General features: G+C 38.1%; 1 protein-coding gene across 4 annotated transcripts in view; it reads right to left on the bottom strand.

Moving 5' to 3' along the window:
- The window catches only part of BICRAL (BICRA like chromatin remodeling complex associated protein), a 76,672-nt gene that overhangs the window by 43,580 nt on the left and 15,174 nt on the right, over nucleotides 1–17,918 (bottom strand). Inside the window, exon 1 of one of the 4 annotated variants that reach the window (XM_084622468.1) lies at nucleotides 16,366–16,490. The exons of 1 other annotated variant lie outside the window; for it this stretch is intronic. The gene's annotated coding sequence lies outside the window, so the exon portion shown is untranslated. Of the gene's footprint in view, nucleotides 1–13,815; nucleotides 13,961–14,669; nucleotides 14,741–16,365; nucleotides 16,491–17,918 lie in introns of those variants that run through there. 2 more of the 4 variants (XM_084622470.1, XM_084622469.1) reach the window with 2 other exon arrangements.

Genomic DNA, 17,918 nt, shown 5'->3' with positions numbered 1-17,918 from the left:
AAACGATTAAAAATATGTACATACTTAGAATCTGCAGACTGTTTTCCATCAGAAATTAATAATTTTAAACTATATGATATATTGGGCATTAAAAGAATTATCAAGTAGTTAATTATTATAATTTTATTAAACATTTCTTAAAGATCCAAGCCTTACACTCCCAGGAGACAGTCAAGGAAAGAGGGGGACAGCAGAAGAAAAAGAGCACAGAAAATCTGACATTTCACAGTTTCATGAGACAAGTATTTACATTTAAACAGCTTACACTACAAACTAATCAATTTAGATACAGATACCAAAGCATGACAGAAAAACACTGTGGATGTAGTTAACCTCAATAAACACCTACACTAGAAAAGCTGGATGGGCTACCTGTGTTCTGTCATGTTCAACATATTAAATAAATGAAAGCTAAGTAGTGTCTTTACTTTTGTTTTGTTTAGTATTTTTCCAGCACTGACAGAAGACGAACTGTATGAACTAACAGATCTGTTCTATCATCTCTCAGCTTGTTCAGCAACTGATCATTCTTCAATAAATTATGTTTCAGACCAAAATATAACATACAGGTTCATAAGCTGAAAGCAAGCTTTATTTCTCTCTTTAAAAATATTCATTTATCCACTAAAAGTGGGTTGACCTCTTTACTGAAATAGGAATATATATATTCTTCTGTGCTTCCAGATGATTTTCTGACATGCTATACTATGCTCTATGTATCTAGTGAAAACTTTTAACACAGAAATTACCCTTTCATGAATGCAGACCCAAAGCACCTACTAACATCAACAGGAGTTATAATGCAAGCACTGAATGTGGAATAAATTCCAAGTAATTGACAAGATGCATTATAACCTTTTTGGAAGCCTCTGCTATGTAGCATGTCAAATATGTAAGTATTATTATCATCTCCTCCACACAATTTAATCTGTCAAAAATCAATTTATCATCATCACACCAAATGTGGCCCTGTTCTAAGCAGGTGCAACCCAACTAACTCGCCAGAGTGGTGTCTGCTTACATTCAACCACCATTATCATCAGTGCCAAACAAAGACACAATATAACTTTTGAATGTCTTATGATGATGCTAGGCAAACTTTGATTTTTTTAAAATAATTTCAACAGATAATATTGATATTTATTTTAAGCACCTTTTTCTATTTTTAGCCATTTAAATTTTTACAGTTGCAGAAAATTATGGGGGAGTCAGACAATAACTATTTAATGACAGTAGACAGAGTCAAAAAGTTAAAGCCTTAACAGTTAAAACACAAACTGTCAACATGACGTGTCAAAGTATACAAAGTAAATAACCTTATATCAAACTCAAATAAGTTCTCCAGCAACATTTTTCTTGCTTTCCCCATCTGTAAATTTCAATGACTATCAATGAAAATATTTTTGTCAGTTTGTGTGTGTATGGTGAAATCGACGTTTACTGACATTTACAAATAAAAATCTAATCCTTCCAAGCCTACTTGTTAATAAATACTCTAGGACCCATAAGTGCTAACTCTGTGGGTGCTCCAGGACTGGAGTACCCACGGAAAAAAACAGTGGGTGCTCAGCACTCATCGGAGGGCCCCACCGACCACCTCCTCCCCCTCTCCCCAGCGCCTGCTGCCCGTCAGCGGGCCCCCCGGGATCAGATGTTCAGCAGCAGGCAGGATGCACTGGGGGAGGAGTGGGACAGGAAGAGGTGGAGAGAGGACAGGGCGTGCTCAGGGGAGGGGGCAGAACAAAGCAGGAAGAGGCAGAGTGGGGGCAGAATGGGGGCAGGGGCTTGAGGGAAGGGTTGGACTAGGGGTGGGGCCTGGGCCGGAGTGGAGCTCATGCACCCCCTCGAGAAATTAGAAAGTCAGCACCTCTACTAGGAAAATGTTACTGGCAATGTTGTCTCTCTCATCAACAGAAGAGTTGGTCCAATAAAAGATATTACCTCACCCACCTTGTCTCACTGGCACTGGGGACAGTTGGAAGGTGAATATATAAACTTTTCTGATCTCTTAACCCACTCTTGTGCACTATGGAATGGTCCTGGTCCTGGCTCTACTCCTTGTGGGACTCCTTACATGCCCTTGCACACCAACACAGTACAGGGCAAGACTGAGCCAACAGAATATTCAAGATACAGTAACATCTGGGCACAACACAGTGAACTATGAAAACTGAGCTAAGGACAGGGCCAGAACAAAGGTCCTGAAATTAGAGCAGTTTAATAATATTCATTTACCAGAGTCAGACTCATTTAGCGTAGGTTTTACTAAGAAGTTAAGATTTCAGGCTCACTAATGAGAAACCATATGTGCTGCTATCTTTAAGTACAATCATACTGACCCAAGGAGAATATGGTAACCATTAGAACATCCTTATGGGAAATTTATATATGAACCTTTTAACTACTGTAGTCAAAGAAAGACAGATACAGCAGATAGATATTGGCTTGCTGACATAGCATGATCATTTAATCTTGCTGTTGCATTTAATCTTCTTTGCAAGCAAGAGCTACGGTGACTTAGGCTCAATATAGCACTGAGATATCTTTCTTTTACATTTGCAGTGGTAGTTTTGGATACACCTTCACACTGTTTCTAAACTCCAATATTGGCTTCATTAAGCTTCTTACTGATAATCTAACATTGCAACAGTCCACTTCTATAGAGGTTATTTTTATTTGAATGCAATGTATACTCATGCACTTGCACTAAAATAGTTTCACTATGATTTTATATAGAGATAGTATAATCAAATCTCATTAAAATTGCAATGTAATCAAATTGTCATCATAATCTCCAGGGAGACCAAACTTTCAGGGACTTTCGCAATTGCTTCCCCCTTAAGTGAACAAGGAGTTGTGCCATTTAAATGTCTGAAGAAATCACCAATCCACCTAATGAAAGGATAAATTCTGGCTTTGCCACAAGTCCTAAGTATATTGTTGCACTACCCTTGGAACAGATCAGAAGGCAAGTGGAAAACCGGAGTCACTCCACAATATGCCTCCTGGTTTCCCCCTTACTCTGGTGGGGAGGTATCCTTAGCCAGGTATGGCATAGACTAGATCCCCCAACATGCTGACCAGTATGTTGTGGGATTGGAGCCAAGGTTCAGTCCATTCACCACCTCTTCCTGCCTACTTTCATCCACATGCACAAGGGAGGGGAATGTGTAAGCTACTCTCCTCCCCAAGAAGCTACCCTTGGCATGGGAGCCCATACAGGGAAAAATGGGAGCACTGTAAATCCTCTTATTCCCTGTATGGCCACAAGACATGATCTGCCCAAAATGAATATATTTTTAATTAACATAACCATTTTTTCTAAATATTTTTTCTTTTGAAGCACAGTTCTCTGAAAAGTGACTAAATAAGGGTTCCCTGTTTAATGTCTCTCACTGACTATATCAAATTTTCTCAGATTAAAAAACTATGACTTTTCTAATTGTCAGTCCTGCAAACCCAATCTAAGATCAGAAAGCTAGGCTGTATATTTTCAGCCTGTACATTATCAATAATTAAGATTTTGCAAGCCAAATTCTTCCCTCAGTTATACCTATGGAATAGTAATTTCTTCAGGTTAGTCTCCAACTGGATTGGAAAAATGTAAGTGAAAGCAGAATTCAGTTCTGCAATTGGAATATTAGTAACTTTTTTTTTTTTTAAAGTACAATCTGGAATAGACTCTCGCTCTTTCTCTCCTAGCTCAGCTGTCAAGAAAGATAGAACATTGGAAAACTTCTGTGTTAGGACAGAAGCATGCCACAGAGACTGTCTGCTTCCCAGCTCTGCTTAAATATGCCACTTCCAATAGAAAGATCCCCAAACATGCGATACCGAATATCAACAGATGGGCTTCCATGCTCCACAACCTTCTCCTCGATCCCTTTGCCCCGGCTTGATTTCCACTAAGTTTTCTTCCTCTCCACCGGTGTAAGCAGAGGAAAACAAGCATCTCCTCGTTATGTGAAATCTCGAGGAAAAGCTGATTTCAGACTTAAAAAATGTAATTTAAAAAAAAAACACACTAAAGGTGTTCAATATTCCTTTTCAAACAAAAACAAAGATTTTATCACCTCCAGTTTCTTTATCCACTGCACTAAAGGTATTATTTGTACTCTTCACCAAAGCGGAAAGATATAGATAATGGGCTGAAGTTTTTTTTAACAAGTTAAGGCAGACTCTAACCAGTAAAAACTTTATTCACTTGCTTAAAGTCCCATTAACTTCAAGAACGTGCGTAAGTATTCACAGAATCAGGACTCCACTTGGTAAATCTCGTTGTATATGATATCTTCCTCAAAAACTGTCCCTGAACACTATTTATATTTCAATTACAATGTTGTTCACTTTATACTAGGCATGAAATCAAGATCACAATTTATATTTAAATATTTTAAATTCCTTGTTCCCTCCAAATTGTAAATTATTTAACTGAATTCCAATGACGTTCCATATTAAAATCAGTTTTGTAGTGTTACACTACCATCACCGAATTTTGCTTTTTCAGGTTTCTTTTCCATCTTTAAATTCTTCACTAAAAAGGGGACTGCAGTAGCACCATTGTTGCTAAAGATTTATGCATGTATAAATTAAGCCATTTCAAATCACATCAAACTAAAACTTGTCAGAGATTTTTAGCCTGGAGACCACTGTTTTTGTTATTGCAAAAGTCAGTTTAAAATATTTTAAAATTCACCAAATAGTGAGATATCTTGATTTTAGTTGCTTTGGTTTGGTTTTTAAGTACCAGAACAAAAATTACTTTATAAATGTTTTAGATCTTAAGACAAACTACTGCTCTATCTATTTTTACTTTTTAAAATTAGGAAATGGGCAAGTTTAGTTTGAAACACAACCAAACTGCATACACAGTAAGCTACATTCTTAACGTTTTAAGTTTGTGCTTTTAAAAAATTATTTAAATTATACAAAGTATACCACACAAAATCTCATTAATTTTGATATGATTTTACATATTGTGTCTGCTCTGGATATATCTGAAATTAGAGTTTTCAATGAGATTTACAATACAACTGAACTATCAGAGCCAAAAGCATGAAATATTTCATACTTACTTATATTTACACTATTTTCCAGTATTTTAAATAACAGTCTTACTATAATATTAACTATTTACATTATGCAAAATCCTAACAAAATTTGTCACTAACAGCTGTGTGAAAAGGAAGACTATTACAATTCTGGTTACATTGTAATAGTTCTGAATTATTTCACTCCTCTGATAAAATGTATATTACATTTTTATTCTCTTGGGTTGAGTACTGTTGTAAAAAATTCAAATGGATTAGGGCTGTTGATTAATCACAGTTAACTCACGCGATTAACTAAAAAATATTAACTGCGGTTAAAATAAAGTAATCGCAATTAATCGCACTGTTAAATAATAGGATACCCATTGAAATGTATTAAATATTTTGGATGTTTTTCTACATTTTCAAATACATTGATTTCTATTACAATACAGAATACAACGAGGAGTTTCTGTGGCACCTTAGAGACTAACAAATGTATTTGGGCATAAGCTTTCGTGGGCTAGAATCCACTTCATCAGATGCACGGAGTGGAAAATACAGGAGCTGGTAAAAATACACGAAAAGATGTGAGTTGCCTTACGAAGTGTGAGGTCAGTCAAACGAGACAATTCAATTGACAACAGGATACCAAGGGAGGAAAAAGTAACTTTTGAAGTAGTAACGAGAGTGGCCCATTGCAGAATACAAAGTGTACAGTGCTCACTTCATATTATTTTTTGTTACAAATATTTGCACTGTAAAAATGATAAACTAAAGAAATAGTATTTTTTTCAATTCACCTCATACAAGTACTGTAATGCAATCTCTATCATGAAAGTGTAACTTACAGATATAGATTTTTTTTCCCTAACATAACTACACTCAAAAACAAAATAATGTAAAACTTTAGAGCCTTCAAGTCTATTCTGTCCTACTTCTTGTTCAGCCAATCGCTAAGACAAACAAGCTTGTTTACATTTACGGGAGATACTGCTGTCTGCTTCCTATTTACAAGGTTAACTGAAAGTCAGAACAGGCGCTTGCATGGCACTTTTGTAGCCGCCGTTGCAAGGTATTTACGTGCCAGATATGCTAAACATTTATATGCCCCTTCATGCTTCAGCCACCATCCTGGAGGACATGCTTCCATGCTGATGATGTTCTTAAAAAAATAGTGCATTAATTAAAATTGTGCCTGAACTCCTTGGGGGAGAATTGTACGCCCCCTGCTCTGTTTTACCCGCATTCTGTCATATATTTCATGTTACAGCAGTCTCGGATGATGACCCAGCACGTTTGATTTATGAACACTGTCACTGCAGAGTTGACAAAATGCAAAGAAGGTACCAATGTGAGACTTCTAAAAATAGGTACAGCACTTGACCCAAGATTTAAGAATCTGAAGTGCAATCCAAAATCTGAGAGGGACGAGGTGTGGAGCATGTTTTCAGAAGTCTTAAAAGAGCAACACTCCAGTGCAGAAACTACAGAACCTGAACCACCAAAAAAGAAAATCAACCTTCTGCTGGTGGCATCTGACTCAGATGATGAAAATGAACATGCGTCGGTCCATGTTTGGATTGTTATCAAGCAGAACCCGTCATCAGCGTGGACACATATCCTCTGAAATGGTGCTTGAAGCATGAAGGGACATATGAATCTTTAGCACATCTGGCACATAAATATGTTGCGACGCCGGTTACAACAGTGCCATGCGAACACCTGTTCTCACTTTCAGGTGACACTGTAAAAGAAGCGGGCACCATTATCTCCTGCAAATGTAACCAAACTTGTTTATCTGACAGGTTTCAGAGTAACAGCCGTGTTGGTCTGTATTCGCAAAAAGAAAAGGAGTACTTGTGGCACCTTAGAGACTAACCAATTTATTTGAGCATGAGCTTTCGTAAGCTACAGCTCACGATGAAGTGAGCTGTAGCTCACGAAAGCTCATGCTCAAATAAATTGGTTAGTCTCTAAGGTGCCACAAGTACTCCTTTTCTTTTTGTTTATCTGAGCGATTGGCTGAAGTAGGACTGAGTGGACTTGTAGGCTCTAAAATTTTACATTGTTTTATTTTTGAATGCAGTTATTTTTTGTACATAATTCGACATTTGTAAGTTCAACTTTCATATAAAGAGGTTGCACTACAGTACTTGCATTAGGTGAATTGAAATATACTATTTCTTTTGTTTTTTACAGTGCAAATATTTGTATTCAAAAATAAACAGGAAGTGAACACTGTAAACTTTGTATTCTGTGTTGTGATTGAAATCAATATATTTGAAAATGTAGAAAACATCTAAAAATTTTAAATAAATGGTATTCTATTAACAGTGTGATTAATCACGTGATTAATTGTTTTAATCGCTTGACAGCCCTAAAACTTACTATTGTACAACTCAAAGTAACGGAAAGAAAAAAATTCAGAATCAAGACTACCACTATATCCTTCATTAACATAATTACATCAAAGCTGTGTGTAACACAATAAGTCTGATCTTGCGGTGTTTGCACAGGCAAAACCCCCAGAGTGAAATCTTGGCTGTACTAAATTTGATGGCAAACTCCCATTGACTTCAATGGGACCAAGACTGCCCCAAGGGTGTGTCAACATAAGAAAAAAAATAGAAGTATTTTATCATGCGTTTACATAGACCTGCTAATGCATTAAAACTACAACTGTATTGTCCATACGAGGATTTCAATGTGTTAATTACCATGTGTTAGCTTACTAGTTAAAACAAGGCCTCAAATGTAATTGAAGGGAGCTCTGCAAGGAATCTGGCTTGTATTGTCTGAGAATTCTGCAATATGCAGAAAAAATAAATAAAAGTAAGTTCAAACCCTTATTACTACATATTTTTGTTTTTTAAATTTCTAAAACATTGTTAAAAATGGCAATGTGAGAACCTTCCAATAAGGGGATATTATCTGACTCTCACAAAAACTTACCAGGCATATAAATGGTCAGCTACGGAGTTTGCTCCCCCACATTGTCTGCCTTTTACTCTCAAGAAGCAAATTTTGATTTTTGCACAACTGAAGTACATGAAATGTTATTAAAATACATTTCTCTTCCCTACCCCAGTTAGTTTGAAAATTATGCACCAGGCACTGCTAGAGAATGTTCATTGGAAAAAAGTGGCCAACATTGTGGAATTTGATTGACTACACTAAAACTAAGAATATGAAATGTATAAAGAGAGTAGTGTGGAAAAAAATGGATGAACTATTATCAAGGTGTCATTTTTATACATTAAAACCAGCAAGTGAAACTAATTTGAGAAAAGTACAGTAAACTTTTTCAGTTAGCCCATCCACTCAAAAACTGTACTTTCTGTTCATATTCTAATAAAGGTACAATTGTGTCCTGTGAATATTTTCCCCAGGCCCAGGCAAAGATAAGCCTCAGCAATTATACAACTATGGTACTTTACTCAAAATCATTTATACTCCAAATTACATTCTATATTTTTAAGATAGAATCACAAACATTTGCTTTTTCATTGGCACTTACTGTATATACTCGTTCATAAGCCGAATATTTTTGGTAAAAAGGTGACGCATCAAAGAGCGGGGGTCGGCTTATAAACGGGTCTACACCAAAATTTGATCATTTTAAACTCAATGAAATCATTGAATTGAATATCTAATACATTGTCGTTTTGTTTACCTGGAGCGTCTGCAAGCATGGAGCCCCTCAGTTCCCAGTGGCCACGGTTTGCCGTTCCCAACCAATGGGAGCTGCGGGAAGTGGCGCCACTTCCTGCAGCTCCCATTGGCTGGGAATGGCAAATCGTGGCCACTGGAAGCTGAGGGGCTCCGTGCCTGAGAACACTCCAGATAAACAAAACGTCCTGACCCACCAGCGGCTTACCCTGACGGGCTGGGAGCCGAAGTTTGCCAACACCTGAAATATAGGGTCAGCTTATGAAAGGGTCATACAGTTTTTACCATTTTTACTTATCCATCTTGGGGGGGGGGGGGGGGCAGCTTATAAACGAACTGGCTTATGATCGAGTATATACGGTATTTAAAATCTCAACTTTTTTCTCTGTGTAAAATGGATTTTTGATCTAGGGGTCTCATACTGAGGAATCTTTTATTTAAAAGATTAGATTATAAGGTTGCAAATCAATTGTGTGACTCTGGAAATAAATATTAATATTTTAATATTCTCAAAGTACTTCTATGACAAGAAAGGTGCAATTTAAATTTTGCACCTGAACAATTTGCATATTAATGGCCCCTTACTGAAAAACTATGGTTGATAAAAGATCGGAAAACTACTTTGTGATATGTAACATTATATATACTATAGATGACAGAGTAATTTTATAAATTACATACATCACTACAATCACCTATTAAATACATAAAGTACTATCTCCAGTGGGCTGCTGGACGCCTCTGCAAGTGTCCTCGACTCCCACTACACTTTAATTCCCTTTCAGGAAGCATTAATCATCTTAGAGGATTGTATCCTTTTACAGTGACATATACTGTTTCTGCACTGGAAGGGCAAGTAACACATGCACACTAAAGCACTGTACAAAGAAAAAAAAAAGATAAAGGCAGTTCATCCAGTACTCAAATATTCCTTAAATTTCATTCATCGTTAATAATAGCTCAGAAAACTAAGGAGGCCTCATTTGAGATTTGGGAAACCATTCTGAATTTCACATACTTGTAACTAAGGCCCTAAATATATCCATAGAGGCTTGGATGTACAGTACTGTAAAATTGTAAAACATGTGCTGACATTTTAAGAATATGCACACCAGTGAAAGAAACTAAATTACTGTCTAAAGTCTGTATAGATTCCTGAAGCTCTCAGTACTGTTGCCTAAAACTGGTACTTCCTTCTCTATTATATGCTGAGATGTTCTTGAATATTTCAAAATACCATCATATTCAATATCATAGCATGTTACAGTACCTGCTATATTGCAATACAGTGTTATGAATAATTTCTTGTACCAGTTTCTTCAGTTGGCTTTATTTAATCTGCTGTTCAGAACAGCTGTATCTCATGCTCTTTTGCTATGTTTACATATTTTTTAAAGATACCAGACAGAGAAAGTGACATAATGCAATCCCAGATTTAAAAATTTTGGGAACAGAATTTGATTACTTAATTTACTTGTAAATCAGTGTCCAGTACAGACATTTTCAGTGGCATTCCTATCAATACACCTGACTAGTCACTAAAGTAATAATCAGATATCTTGGAAAAGACAGAAAGAACACCTTTAAAGTACAGAGGAATGTATGAAGTAATACTGTGTTACTGGTGATAATTCATGCTGAGCATGACACTATGTACCCTTCAATTACCCTGTTCTAGAAACCAAATAATGTTTGAACACACTGAACTTATAGTACTTAGTTTACCCAGAAAACTAGAGTGGAAATCCTCAAGAAAGATACAAGATGATTCTTGGCCCAAAGTCCATGGGAGTTTTGGCATTCACTTCAGTGGGTCCAGGATTTTACCCACAGTCCACAAAGTTCTTAATAAACTCAGCTCTTAGAGCCCAATCCTGTAACTCCTCACTCAGGCAAAATTCATACTAAGACTACGTCTACACTGTGCACTGCACAGCAGTCCAACTGTGCCACTACAGCCATGCCACTACGCAGTGTGGCTGCTCTCTGTCAGCAGGAGAGAGCTCTCCAGTCGACCAAATTAAACCACCCCCAACGAGGGGTGGTAGCTTTGTCGGTGGCAGAGTGTCTCTCACTGACAAAGCGCTGTCCACACTGGTGCTTTTTATCGGTAAAACTTATGTCAGTCGGGGGGTGTTTGTTTCACACCCCATGCGACAACAGTTTTACTGATGAAAATGCAGTCAATAGGAGTTTTGCGTGAGTGCAGTGTTACAAGCTTAGCCCTTTGAAAAATGATCCCTTCCAGTTGCAATTAACTTTAAAGCTTTTTTGTTTGTTTGTTTTTTAAACATTACCTTGTGATGAAGGATTTTGCAAAGTATTTTAAGGAAGATTTGTCTCGATATTTTTTTAAAACTTTTCCTCATTCAAAATGCTTCTTGAAACAATTCTAGAAGATATATCATCTAGATGAAGAATCCAGTTAAGAGAGGAAAGGGTGTATTATATAGTGTTAATTAATTTTCTTAATTCCCATTTCATTAATCTGTAAACACAATTATTCTGAATGAAAAAACAGAGCAAAACACGGTTTCTATAACTGAATCAAAGACTTGGTCTACAGTAGAAAAGTTGTAACAGTGTAACTGTGTCATTTAGGGGTGTGGTTTTTTTTACCTACGTAGTTATACCACCATTAGCTCTTCTGTGGAGGATGCAGTTATACCAGTATAAAGGTGCCTTTTACCCATCTTTCACTTCCCAAATCAGAATAAGCACTTTTAAACCAGTATAACTGCATCCACACTGGAGGGTTTTTTTCTGCTGCTTTATACTGGTGTAATTAGAGAGGCAAAACTTTCTGAAGTAGGCAAGCACAAAGGCCTTGTCCACACTAGAAAGGGTTTATTGGTACAGCTATGCTAGTATAGCTATACCAATAAAGCTTCCTAGTGGAGACACATTTCATACTGTCCAGAATAGCTTATACCAGCTCCCCAAACAAAATAAGCTAAACTGGCAAAACGGCTTTTTTGTGGTATAACTGTGGCTACCCTCATGCTCTTGTTAACAAAATTATGTTGGTTGGGGTGTAAAAGAGCGTGATCCCGACTTATATAGCTGTGCAAGCACGAGCCCTACCATAGATTCAATTATACTAGCAAAAATGTGCTTTTGCTGCTATCGCTAATCTTACTTGGGAGGGGGCACTGCAGTACCGGCAAAGACGCAGTTTACCGATATAAACATCTACACCAGTATCTTGTCTTTGCTAGTATAGCTATATTGGCCACCCTAGAAGAGAAGCAGTTTACACTACCAAAAGAACACTTCTGCGAATATAGCTTATACTAAGGGTAGCCAATAGGTGACCATGGGCCAAATCCAGACCGCCAGACACTTTTGAACAGACCCTGAAATCTTTTTATTTACTTATTATCATTACCGGGGGAGGTGGGGAGGGGGAGGGTTGTTTTTTTTCCTGGAGCCTAGATCTTGACTTTACCTTGACCAAGAAATTTGAATCTTGACAAAAAATTGACTACCACTGCCTTATACCAACCAGTCTCCCAAACAAAATCAGCTATTCCAGCAACAGGACTTTTTTTTAACTGGTATAGCCGCATCTATACAGGGGCTTTTGCTAACACAGGTAGGTTGATTAAGGATGCAATTTTCCACACTTCTGACACAGGTGTGCCAGCAAAACTTTCAAGTGGAGGCCAGGCCAAAGTGACACTTGTTAAAATGCCCTTAGTACATTTAGGACCCAACCCTGTAAGTGTTTGGAACTACTCACAAGTACACATATGCATGCGTTTAAGCATTTGCAGGATTGAGCAGTTACTGACACAGTACCCTTGGTACTGTTACCATATTTTTGTCACTTACTAATTTGCACAAATTACTACAATAATCCACAAGGGATCTCCCAATTATTAGTGTGAATCAGATATATTCTGTAGTATAAATAATCAGTACTATTAATAAAATGACTCCTCCTTCACACCCTCAATACTATTCTTAGCAAAATAATGTAAAATAACAGCTCTGAAAGTGACACGTTTTCATGTATTAAAAAATATAAAATTTGTACGCAAACAAGAATTTCACTTCCTTTTAATTGACTTTAAATAATGAATTTGGAAGAGTTTATTGTCCTGTCATCAATATGGATGGTCTTCAAAAAACAAACAAGCATTCATAGAGCTGTATCTAGATATGCTCTAGACATTATAATTTATATAAAGGAAGAGATTTAAAAAAAATTAAATGAGGAAAATGTTTAATTTCTCACTGAAAATACAACTCAAAATCCTTTCATCCACCAACAAACAAAGGCTTTTAAAAAATGCCTTAAAATTAATCCCAAATGAGAAAATCTTTCAGTACCATCATAAAGGAATGAGAGGTCTGAGTCTGACAGGAACATACTGTGACGTATCAAAAGGCATAAAATTAAAAGGGAAACAAACAATATGCCACATGCTTCAGTAGTTTTTTTACACAGTTTGACAGAGTTCATTCATGTGTCCTGAATATAGATTTTATCCTTTTTCTAAATATGCACATTAATAAGTATACCTTAAACGGTGTAGTATTTGAATGATGAAGTTTTATTTTTTTAAATAGGAGGGAGATTTCAATGGTCTCACTGAAATACACACCGCTCCAAAACAAAACCCTCCCCCCCATGTTTCATCATAACAGAACTACCAGTCAGAGGGAGTCTTCTCATTGGGAAATTCTTTTAAAATCAGTCTTAAAAATTATCATGAAGACATACCGACTCTCCCCCACACAAAATACAAATTCATGTCTATCTAGCAGAGGATAAGAAAAATTTGCTGTTTACTCACCCACCAAATGGGTTACTTGCCCTAGGCATGTGGCTAAGTAGAATTTTGCAAGGCTAATTAAAGGTGTTTTTATTGTCCTTCTAGCGATGAAGAATTTTTAATTTGTCATCTGTATTTTGAAATGTCTCACTCCTATTACTTTTTTATTAACGCACCTTATTTTGAGTATCAAAGCCTGAGACAGCAGCTTTCACCACAAGAAGAGAAATGCTTTTAATCTCACTGTGAAATGAATTTCAAATGAGTGTTCCCCTCCCCAAGTTTGGGCCATATTTTGGGTTCACAGGTAACCCAACAAATATTCCACTCACGTTATCAGCCTTTAAACAACAGGCTCTCCACCCTCTGGGACACAGAGCTCCCTCACACCCCACTGAAGTCATTTGGATTTGAAGGCGTTTCACACCTCCCAGGAGTGCACCCCTCGCTCTGGCAGCTGAGTCAAGGGCTGTGGGGACAATCTGAAAGGGGGAGGAAGGGAAGAGACTTAAAATGAAGTGGAGATGTGTAAGGGCCCCTTCCGGAAACAGCTACTGAGAGCTCAGTACATAACCGTGTCATGTTTCCTTAACACACCCAGCAACATGATCTTTCATCTCCTCCCCCGCCTCCGCCCCCAAAGAGAGGGAGAGGCGTTCACACCCATCTCCACAGTGAAGGAGACCAGGGAAGGAGGTTTTCCCTCAGTAAGGAACGAAGTGCTCTTTGCTGCACAAGCAGCATTTCCAACAGTCCGAATGAGCAAAGGAAATGACCTGAGGAGGGCGACGCCCCACACAGTGGAATGAAAATGAAAAATGAAGGAAAAACAAAAAAAAAAAACCCAACCACCCAGGGCTTTAAAATGGCGCCTGTAGGGGAGGAGGCCAGGAGGGAGGAGAGTCACAGTGAAACTGCGCAACAAACGCTGGCAGGCAGCCAGACAGCGCCATCTTCTCCTGCTCTCCCAGTCACACACAGCGAGCCAGCCCCGCGCGGCAAACCAACAGCCGAGTCCACCGGCGGCGGCGGCGGGGCTTTCTCCTTTGGACTGAAATCCTGACGGGACCGAGGCGAGCAGAGAGTGTGTGTCAGGAAAAGCCCAAGGCCTCCCCCCACCCCCGCGCCTCGCCTCCCCTCCCCTCCTCTCCTCCACTACTTATTAAATAATACTTGAAACACAAACCGTGTCCTCTTTCCCCTTCAGTTGTTAGAGGGTGTTTTTAAAAATACGATGCCGTATTACAGCACTTTCCCCACAACCCCGTGATCGGAAAGAGGATTTTTTTTTTTTTTTGGTTAAGGTTGGAGGAGAAAGCCGCTAAAATTAACCAACCCCCTCCCCTCAAAAAAAAAACCAAAACAAAAAAAAACCCAACAACTACTTTGCCCTTCCTCGGCTCAGAAGGTTTCAATGAAGCCCCATCCATAATGCCACCAGTGTTTGGTTTTGGCTCAAATTCCGAAGGAGATTTTTCAAAATTTAAAAAAAAAAAAAAAAATGGCTCAGAGGACTAATCGGAGGAACCGGATACGCAGAAAATCCAAGCAGCAGATACACAGCCCTTAAAACGCAAAACCAAAAGGGTTACTCGAGAGAGTCTCGGTTTATTATTACGTTTTAAAATAGAGAGAAAGCGAGATTACAGGTAAATACGTTCAAAGCGGGGGGGGGAAGGGGGGAGCCTGATCCTACAAAGCAAAAAAAGAAAAAAAAAAGAAAGAAAGATGATTAAACCCCAAGTCCACCGCCCAAAAATCGCACGCGCCCCCGGGGATCATCAGTTCCACGCCGTGGCAAAAATAAACACAGGCAAATTCTGAAGAAACCTGCAAAGAAACCAACAAAATCTAGTGGCTACATTAAAACCGATGAAAAATAAATCCGCAGCAGACACACATCAGAGAAACGAATTCAGAGGAATTACAAGATCAGGATGGTGGAAGCAGGTAGCGGGGGGAAAATCAAGCCAGGAGCGAAGAAAAAAAGAAAAATCCTTCCCAGCCCCACACAGCCAGGAGAGAGACGAAGTGTCTCCATTTTCCTGAGGAGGAGGAAGAAAGAGTGTTTCACAGCCCAGAGAGCTTTAGAGAAAAGCAAAGAAACGAGGGGGGAAAAAAAGAGGGAGGAGATTTGAAAAGATTATTTTTCTTTCTCCCTCTCACACTCTCTCTATCCCCCTCGCTCCTCACTCTCTCTCTCACACACACACACACGCACTCTCTCTCTCTCCCCCTCTCCTCTTTCTAGCCCTCTCGATGGCCATCAAGGGGGGCGGAAAATTAAAAAAAAAAAAAAAAAAGACCAACAACAACTAATTTTAAACCAGCTCAATCAATGAGTCATTAAAAGAGATTCCCCCCCCCTCCTCTCCTGCATTTGCATGGCATCAGCAAGAAGAGGGGGAAAAAAACCACCCCAAACCTCTCCCCTCTCTGCAGTGATCAGCCTGGACCTGAAACCTTCTCTCTCTCCTCTTTATTTTAAGAAACAACTTTTTTTTTTCCAAGTGGCCTCAGCAGCCACCACCGCAGCCTCGCTGAAAAAGAAATAAATATTTCATTTCCATGTGAATTAGCATCTGCTCAACAACCACCCACCAAAATATCCCTCTTCTTTCTCCCTGTCTCCCCTCTCGCTCTCTCTAGATATATATTTATATACATAGCCCCAGAGCCAATAGCTCTCTGGGCTGAAACCTAATATCCTGGTTTTGGCAACTCCTGGTTGTTAATTTGCTCCTCTTTCTTTTCTGTCTGTCTGGAGATAGATTTCCCCCCTCTCTTTTCCCTCCCCGAAGGAAGGGAGGAAGGAGGTTGTGTGTTTTTTTTTCCTTGAAATTTTTATCACAAAATTATAATACACTCAAAGGGAAACTCACCGTCATGAAAAAGCAGTGCCTTGTCAACGGGGTTTCTTCGCCATCACATCAGGGGCTGGCAGTGTAAGAGCGAGAGAGAGAGAGAGAGACAGAGAGAAGGGAGGGAGGCAGGGAGGGGGGAAGAGAGAGAGAGAAAGAGAGAGGAGAGCACTGCACTGCACAGCACAGCACAGAGCAGGAGTTGCCAGCCACACGGAGAGAGAAATAAGCAGAGAGAGAGAGAAAAAGGCAAAGGCAGCCACCACACGCAGATATTATTATTATTTTCCAAGCTCTAATTAACTCTCTGCTCTTCATTTTTTAAAGTTAGACACTTTTAAAAGTTTTTTTTTTAAGAGAACTGAAGGTCTGACCATCTAGAAATAGCTCAGCTGTTCACTTTCACTTAAAAGTTGTAATCTACTTCGTTTATTTTTGTTTAAAAAACAAAACAACCTTGTATTTTTTCCTAAAAACTTGTAGAAAGCCTCCAAGATTTCTTCCAGACTGACAATACTGGACAATTTTTGTTTTTGTTTTTAATCTAAAGATGTATAAAACAGGTTTTAGTGTTAAAAGTTGCAATTTACTGACCTTTCTATATTTAAAAAAAAAAATGTGAATTGTGGATTTGTGTCCCACCTCCAAAACATAACTAAATTAAAAGCAAGTTTAATTAGAAATGCCTGTCAGCAGTAAGAAAGTGAACTTTCGGATCGAGTCTCGAAGCCACTGCAAATGCAGAATTTCCACTGATTTTTAAAGTTTTGAATAATCTAGAAAGGCAAGATCTGATCCAAAGCTTGTCAAGGAGTGAACTTGTTGGTATACTGAATTCTGTAATTATTTATCTCACTCAAAAGTAGTAACCTATTATAATTTTTATTCTTTTAAAAATCTGGGTTTGTAATGGTTTTTACGTAATTTAAAATAGCTGAAATGCTTTTTTTCAGAATAAAGTAGTAACATTAAAATAAATTCTCCTTCAAAATAAAATTTTGATAAGATCTTGTAAGTCTTGCTTAGAAAAATCTCTCATTGAGGATTGCATCCTGATTCTTACAATGAAAAGATTTATAGGTAACGTTATTATAGCTCTTTAAAGACCACTTTCTCCTTTTTATGCTGCAAGTTTTAGTTTTCAGAATTTTTTATTTCAGAGTGAAAGTAATTTCATAAATGAGCAATTTACAAAAAAAGCAAGGGGAGGTGAGTTTATTGGCTATGGACTAAAATTATTTTTCCCCGCACCCTTCTTGAAAAATTAATTTGGTTAAAACTTTTTAGAGACCAGGATTTGGAGAATGTATTTGGCAGCACTATTTTTCTTTCAGAGTAACAGCCGTGTTAGTCTGTATTCGCAAAAAGAAAAGGAGGACTTGTGGCACCTTAGAGACTAACCAATTTATTTGAGCATAAGCTTTCGTGAGCTACAGCTCACTTCATCAGATGCAAGCATAAGCTTTCGTGAGCTACAGCTCACTTCATCGGATGCATGAAGTGAGCTGTAGCTCACGAAAACTTATGCTCAAATAAATTGGTTAGTCTCTAAGGTGCCACAAGTACTCCTTTTC

The sequence above is a fragment of the Lepidochelys olivacea genome (genome assembly GCF_965140295.1).
Source record: "Lepidochelys olivacea isolate rLepOli2 genome assembly, chromosome: 3".
NCBI lineage: Eukaryota > Metazoa > Chordata > Testudines > Cheloniidae > Lepidochelys > Lepidochelys olivacea.
Note: the sequence above shows the minus strand (reverse complement) of the source record. Positions and strands in the feature narration are given on the sequence as shown.